Below are 8691 nucleotides of genomic sequence, written 5' to 3'. Positions count from 1 at the left end.
TTGAGAAAATATGGACTCTACAGTACTTCTGGTGTGACACTTGACACTACTCTTCCTGGCCAAAGGAGCTAGAGAGCAGTTAAGATGAATTCTGTTAATTTCTCTAGGCACTATACTGTGTACCTAAAATATAAAGACGAATTAAACATAGCACTTGCTTTTGAGTAATGAACAATGTAATGGGAAAATTCAAGTGCAAATAATTGCAAAACAAAATAATAAATCTGGGTGCCACGTTGTGCTGCAGCAGGTAAAGCCACCATTCTAAGATGCCAGTATCCAGTATGGGCATCGGTTTGAGTACTGGCTGCTCCACTTCCAATTCAGCTCCCTGTTAATGGCCTTGGAAAGCAGCAGAAAACGATCCCAGTATTGGGGCCCTGCACCCACATAGGAGACTCAGATGAAGTTCCTGGCTCCTGGTTTTGTCCTGGCCAAGCCCCAACCAATGCAGCCATTTGGAGAGTGAACTAGTGAGTGGAAGCTCTCTCCCTCTCTCTCTCTCTCCCTCCCTCCTTCCCTCTCTGTAACTCCGCCTCTCAAATAAATCATTTAAAAAATAAATAGTAAATCTTAATAGAAACATAAATTATGTGCTAACAGAGGAAGTTTTCTGCTTAGGAATATCAGAAAAGAATTCACCAATTCAACCGAACATCAAAATGCATATTGGATTTCATCACACAGAAAATGGTAAGGGAATAGTAAAATGGGACAGTTCATAAACTTGAATGATGATATGGAATTGAAAATGTGCAAAGCTTATAAAATTGGGACACAAGACACAGGCATTGAGTGAAACACAATGAACTTGAGAAATAAAAATAATTAAAGCAAAAATAATCACGGGCATTCGCTGTGTGCAAAAAAAGGAGGAAACCGGTGGGGATTCTCGTAAACAATTTTGTGTGAGAATACTCTGATCTTCAGTGTACAGCCCACACATTTAATATACAACCAACATTGCAATCAAGAGAAAATATTTGAAGTACCCTATAATGTTCTCTAAAGCCCTTTCCAAGTGAGGCTCTCTCCACTTCAAAAGATAACCAACAATTAGTTTTGCTTATTCTTAACCTTTGCATAAATGGCATCACACAGTATGTATTCTTTCCACTCTAGCTTCTTTCCATCAAGTATATCTTTTTTACCCACCACTGTAGTGTGAATCAAGGATTTATTCATTTTATTGCCATATGGTGTGTGGTTTGTAGAATATATCACTATGTATTTGTCATTTGTCTTAGTCACTGTAGGTTGCCATGGCAAAATACCATGAACAATCGCTTAAATAACAGAAATTTATTTTCTCACAGTTACAGAGTCTGTAAAGTCCAAAATCCAGGTGCCAACAGTGTTGTGTCTGGTGTCTGGTGGGGATGTTTTCCTGGGTTGCTTGTGACCAAGTTCTCACTGTGTCTTCATATGACCTCTCCATACCTATCTCTTTTCCTTTTTTTTTTTAAGAAGGACCTTATTTTTTAAAGATTTATTTATTTATTTGAAAGTCAGAGTTACACAGAAAGAGAAGGAGAGGCAGAGAGAGAGGTCTTCTAACTGCTGGTTTACTTCCCAATCAGCTGCACTGGCCGGAGCTGCGCTGATCCAAAGCCAAGAACCAGGAGGCCCTTCCAGATCTCCCATGTGGATGCAGGAGCTCAAGGAATTGGGCCATCTTCTACTGCTTTCCCAGGCCACAACACAGAGCTGGATCGGAAGTGGAGCAGTCTAGACTCGAACCGACACCCACATGGGATGCCGGCACTGCAGGTGCCGGCTTTACCTGCTATGCCACAGTGCTGGCCCCATCTCTGATTTTTCTTGTAAGAACACGCTAATCCCATCATGAAGGCTGCACCCTAATGAGCTTATTTAAAAGTAATTATCTCCAAATAGCACATTGGGGTTAAAGATTTCAACATAATTTTTGAGAGAATACGGTTCAGTCCATAGTACCAAGTTCCTGTTTTTAAACACTTCATTTCCAGTTTTCAGCTAGGGTGGACAACTGTTATAAATCTCCTATATGAATCATTGTATGGAACAGGCCATTATGTCTTATATGTGTACATTCAAAAGTGAAATTCTCTGGTCACTGTGTCTAGTTTGAAAAGATACTATGAACATCGTTTCCTTTTTTTTTTTAAATTTTATTTAAGTTATTCAAGTTTCATGTATTTCATATGTACAGATTCTTTATATACAGAATATAGAACTGCTTCTCACCTTACCATCCCTCCTGCCTACACTGCAACCTTTCTTTTCCCCTCCCTCTCCCATCCCCACTCTTAATATTTACAAAGATCTACTTTTAATTTATTTAATTATTGTAAGGTTAACCCAACACTAAATAACAAATATTAAATAGCATGAAGAAAAAAATGTTCTTCAACAGAATGGACAAGGTTTATAAACAATCATAAAATCTCAAAATGATCATTTCACTCCAATACATTACATTTTAGGTACTCTACTAGTTACTCCTGATCATGGAAAACCTGATATCTGTCTTTTTGGGACTGTCTTATTTCACTAAATATATGGTTTCCAGTTGCATCCATTTTATTGCAATGGACAGGATTTCTTTTTTTTTTACCATTGAGTAATACTCCACAGTGTACCTATACCACAATTTCTTTATTCAGTGTTCAGTTGATGGACATCTGGATTGATTCCATATCTTAGCTATTGTGAATTGAACTACAGTGAACATAGGAGTACAGATAACTCTTTGATATGCTGATTTCATTTCATTTGGGTAAGTATCAAGGAGTAGGATGGCTGGATCATATTACAGATCTAAATTCAGATTTCTGAGGTATCTCCATACTGTGTTCCACAGTGGCTGCACCAGTTTACATTCCCATCAGCAGTGCACCAGGGTACCCTTTTAATCGAACACTGAGTAAAAAAATTTGGCAAATAATATGAAGAAAAAACACTGTTCCTCAACAGAAGAGATGAGGGCTTTAAACAATCATTGAATCTCAAAATGTCCATTTAATTCCAATACATTAACTTTCAGGTATTATATTAGTTACCTCAGATCAAGGAAAACATGTGATATCTGTCTTATCTCATATGGGACTGGCTTATCTCATTAAGTATAATGGTTTCCAGTTGAATTCATTTTGTTGCAAAAGACAGGATTTCATTTTTTTTCTTTAACTACTCTTCAGTTGATGGACATTTGGGTTGATTCCATATCTTAGCTAATGTGAATTGTTCCACAATGAATATTGGGGTACAGATAACTCTTTCACATGCTGATTTTTTTTTCGTTTGGGTAAGTTCCCAGAGTGGAATATCTGGATCATATGGTAGATTTATATTCAAATTTCTAAGGTATCTCCATGCTATCTTCCACAGTGGTTGCACCAGTTTACACTCCTACCAGAGTGTACCAAGGTACATTATTCCCCACATCCTTGCCAGCATTTATTGTTTGTTGATTTCTATATGAGAACCATTGTAACTGGAGTGAGGTGAAATCTCATTATGGTTTGTATTTGTATTTCCCTGATGGCTAGTGATCCAGAACATTTTTTCAAGAGTCTTTTGGCCATTTGAATTTCCTCTCTTGAAAAATGTCAGTTCAAGTCCTTTGCCCATTTCTTAACTGGATTGTTTATTTTGATGTTGTTGGATTTCTTGAGCTCTTTATAGATTCTGGATGTTAACCCTTTTTCAGGTATGTACTTTGCAAATATTTTCTCCCATTCTGTCAGTTGCCTCCTTACTTTGTTGAGTGTTGCTTTTGCAGTGCAGAAGCTTCTCAGCTTGACATAATCCCGTTTGGAAATTTGGGATTTGATTGCCTGTGCTTCTGGGATCTTTTCCAAGAAATCTTTGCCTATACCAATGTCTTGCAGAATTTCCTTAATGTTCTCTAGTAATTTCATGGTTTCAGGTCATAGATTTAGATCTTTACCTATTTTGAGTTGATTTTTATGTGAGGTCTATAAAGTTTTCTAAAGTGATTGTAATAATCTAAATTGCCACAAAAATGTGTAACATTGTCAGCTGATCTGCATTTGTTCTACCATTTGGTATTGACAGCCTTTTAAAGTTTAGTCAAAATTTATTATTGTGGTAATTTAGATTATCATAACTTTAATCAAACTGGTGGGTGTAAAATGATATTTCTTGTGATTCTAATTTATGTCTTCCTGATAGGCAATAACATCAAATACCTTTGCAAATACTGATTGGCCATTTGGATATCCTTTTGTGGCAATCTGCTCAAGTCTATGCCTATTTTTCAATATGTTTTCTGCCTTTTCCTTACTAATTAATGAGTTAGTTTATTTATTCTAGTATGAGTCTTTTGATGACTATAAGCATCACAAACACCTTCTTATAGTCTGTGACTTATCTTTCCATTATCCTAATAGTGTATGTTAGTTAAGATAAGTTATTACGAAGTCAGATATATCCATTTTCCATTTTTGTTTGTCTGCTAATGCTTTGCATGTTCTGTGTAAGCAATTATTCCTCTATCCAAAGAACATGAACAATTTATTTTCCTATAAAATTTATTTTATAAACTTAGTTGTTCTGCCTTTCATATATTTATATTTATAATCCATATTTAGGTCTATAACTCATCTCAAGTTAGTTTTTGTGTATTGTATGGGATTGGGATCAAGAGACACTTATCTTTTTCTAAGATCTTATTTATTTATTTGAGAGGTAGAGTTACAGGCAGTCAGAGGGAGAGACAGAGAGAAAGGTCTTCCATCTACTGGTTTACTCCCCAGATGGCCTCAATAGCCAGAGCTGGGCAGATTTGAAGACAGGAGCCAGGAGCTTCCTCTGGGTGTCCCGTGTGGGTGCAGGGGTCCAAGGACTTGGACCATCTTCCACTGCTTTCCTAGGCCATAGAGGAGAGCTGAATAGGAAGAGAAGTAGTCAGGATTAGAACCAATGTCCAAATGGGAAGCCAGCGCTACAGGCAGAGGATTAGCCTACTGTGCCATAACGCCAGTCCCAAGAGTCATTTATTCTGATATATATTAGGCTGTTCTAGCATCATCTACTGGAAAGAACATCCTTTTTTATGGTGATGATGGGTATCTTTCTCTAAACTGATCATATATATATATGGACCCACTTCTAGATCTTTCATTCTCTTTTATTAGATCTTCAGTTAATTAGTTTATTGCTAAGTTAATACACAGTATTTTAATGAGTGATAATGAATATTGAAATACTGTGTTTTTTAAAGATTTATTTATTTGAAAAGCAGAGTTACAGAGGTGGGGGAGATTTCAGAAAAAGAAAGATCTTCCATCCACTGGTTCACACCCCAAATGGCCAAGTCTGGGGCTGGGCCAAGCCAAAGCCAGGAGCCAGGAACTTCTTCCAAGTGTCCCATGTTGGTTCAGGGGCCTATGCACTGGGGGCTATCTTCAGCTGCTTTCCCAGACACATTAGCTGGATTTGAAGTGAAACAACTGGGACATGAACCAGTGCTCATATGGGATGCTGGTGTCATAGGCAGCAGACTAACATGTTGTGGCACAGGCCAGCCCCAAATATGGTGGTATTTTAAGCCAACTATGTTTGTCTTTTTAAACATTGTCTTATATTTTCTTTTTCTTTTTGTTTTAAGGATTTATTTATTTTATTTGAAAGGTTGAGTTACAGAGAGAGAGAGAGACAGAGACAGAGAGAGATTGTTTCTTCATCCACTGGTTTACCTCCAAATGGCCATAGTGGCTAAGTCTGGGCCAGGCTGAAGCCAGGATCCAGGAGCCAGGAACCAAGAGCTTCATCTGAGTTTCCCACATGGGTGCAAGGGCCTGCCTGGCCTTTTTTTTTAGGATTTTCGCACTTCTGTAAAAATCTAGAGTCCAACTCTGAATTTCCACATACACACAACACATACTCACATAATTCAGATTTCCTTGTATATTGCATTAAATATATAAAGCAGTTTGGAGAGAATTTAATTATTCATGGTAATAATTCATAATACTTGAAAATAGTATATCTAATAATTTTATTTAGGACTCCTTTCATCACTCAGAAATGTTTTATAGTTTTCAATGTAGAAGTCACATACAGTGGCTGGTGCTGTGGCATAGTGGGTAAAGCTGCTGCCTGCAGTACCAGCATCCCATATAAGCACCAGTTCAAGTCCTGGCTGCTCCACTTCCGATCCAGTTCTCTGCTATGGCCTGGGGAAGTGGTAGAAGATGGACCAAGCCCTTGGGTCCCTGAACCCGTGTAGTAGACCTAGAAGACCTTCTCAGCTCCTGGCTTTGGCCCAGCTCCAGCCATTGCAACCATTTGGATAGTGAATCAGTGGATGGAAGACCTCTCTCTCTCTCTCTCTCTCTCTTTCTCTCTTTTTGCCTCTGCCTCTCTGAAACTTTGCCTTTAAAGTACATAAATCTTAAAAAAAAAAAAAAAAGATGGATCGGTCTCCAGAGAGTTGTCTTTAAAATAAAAAAGGCACCTACAACTTTCACTAAATCTGTTCTTTTTTTAAATTTGATTTTGTGATGCTAGTATTAATGCAATTTATTAATTTTATAATTTTTTCATTTTTATTAATATAATAATTGATTTCATATATTTATAATATATCTAACACCGTTATTAAACTTATTAGGTCATTTGCAACTGCTTTTGGATTCTACTTCATAATCACGTGAACTATGTTTTCTTTTCCTAAGTATTTGAATAATTTATTTCTTTTTCTTTCTTTTTTTTTTTTAATTTTTGACAGGCAGAGTGGACAGTGAGAGAGAGAGACAGAGAGAAAGGTCTTCCTTTTGCCGTTGGTTCACCCTCCAATGGCCGCCACGGTAGGCGTGCTGCGGCCGGCGCACCGCGCTGATCCGATGGCAGGAGCCAGGTGTTTATCCTGGTCTCCCATGGGGTGCAGGGCCCAAGGACTTGGGCCATCCTCCACTGCACTCCCTGGCCACAGCAGATAGCTGGCCTGGAAGAGGGGCAACCGGGACAGGATCGGTGCCCTGACCGGGACTAGAACCCGGTGTGCCGGCGCCGCAAGGCGGAGGATTAGCCTAGAGAGCCGCGGCGCCGGCTATTTCTTTTTCTTGTCTTACTGAATATTAGCTAGGATTAGAGAGGATTTTTAAGATAAAAATGAGCTAATTACACTGGTATTTTAAAAAGATTCTTGTTAAGGCATGTAATATTTATTGATGTGAGAATTTAACCTAGGGAAATAAAAGTAAGGATATATATGTGGGAATGAAGAATAAGACATATTTAAGGAGACTTTTCAGAAATAGAATAGACAAGTAATGGCAACCATTGACAGAGACTGAGGTCTTTGGTCAGTGTGGCTGGCCTTACATGAGATAGGAGATGTTTAGAAAGAAATAGAATTAATTAGAAATAGTTTGAGAGACAGTAATGAAGATGAGCACATCTTTGGAAACCTTTGATAGTCTACTGAGATCAAATCCCTAGATCTTAAAAAAGCTACACCAACCAATACTTTTAAGATCTAGATAAAATATCTCCCTCACTGAAGAAGGGAGAGAAGGTGACAGAGAGTACTGGGTAACCATGGCTTGAATCCTCAGCCATAGCTGAGGACACTAAGGGTAGAATCCAGAGAAAGCTGATTTAGAGGCTGATTGGGGCCTGGTGTATTTAAAAAAGGGGGGGGGGACAAACAGGAATGATTTTGGACAGTCTGTTTTAGTCATTAAAACTGTGAAGTGTGAAGAGATTTTTAGTTGTAGGAAGAAGCTGTAACATCATACAGAAAAGTGGACGCCATGAAGAAGCTGTAGTGTTGAATTAACAAGTGTCAAGGTAACAGAAAACTAAAGGGGGGGGGGGTGGCTCTGTGACGCAGCAGGTTAACACCCTGGCCTGAAGCACTGGCAGCCCATATGGGTGCCCGTTCGAGACCCGGCTGCTTCATTCTGATCCAGCTTTCTGCTATGGCCTGGGAAATCAGTGGAAGATGGCCCAAGTCCTTGGGCCCCTGAACCCGCATGGGAGACCTGGAAGAAGATCCTGGCTCCTGGCTTCGGATCGGCACAGCTCTGACTGTTGTGGCCATCTGGGGAGTGAACCATGGGATGAAAGACCTCTCTCTCTTTCTGTGCCTCTCCTCTCTCTGTGTAACTCTAACTTTCAAATAAATAAATAAATAAATCTTAAAAAAAAAAAAAAAACTAAAGGGGAAGAAATTATCTAGAGATAAAGAAAGATGGGTAGCCAGGAATATTTAAGTGAAGGTTCAGCAATCTGAGAACTATTGTTCCACATCCTTTTTCTAGATTCTAGGAAGTATCTGCCTTCATGGACGAATTATAATCTGATGTGAAATAATACAGCACAATAAGCTTATCACTCTATTATGAGCAGGTGATAAATGTTCTGGAGAAAAGTAAAGCAGAAAAGAAAACTGCTGGATGCTAAAGGGAGAGTACAATTTTAAAATAGGGTGGTCAAGAGAAACATCACTGAAATGACAGCACGTCTGAAGACCGGAAGGAGGCAACAGAACCAACAGTACATGTATAGGACAGAAGAATGTGCTAGACGATAAAAAAGAGGCCCAGGGAAGCCATAGAGGGTATACCCTAAGAATGACTAAGTTCCCCAGTTCAGGCAAAGTTTAATGGTGATCCTGGGGATAGCCAGTGTCAAAGCTCTAAGTTAGGAACACATTTGGCATGTCCAGGGAACACTAAG

This window comes from Lepus europaeus, chromosome 3 (assembly GCF_033115175.1).
Source record: "Lepus europaeus isolate LE1 chromosome 3, mLepTim1.pri, whole genome shotgun sequence".
Classification (NCBI taxonomy): domain Eukaryota; kingdom Metazoa; phylum Chordata; class Mammalia; order Lagomorpha; family Leporidae; genus Lepus; species Lepus europaeus.
Note: the sequence above shows the minus strand (reverse complement) of the source record.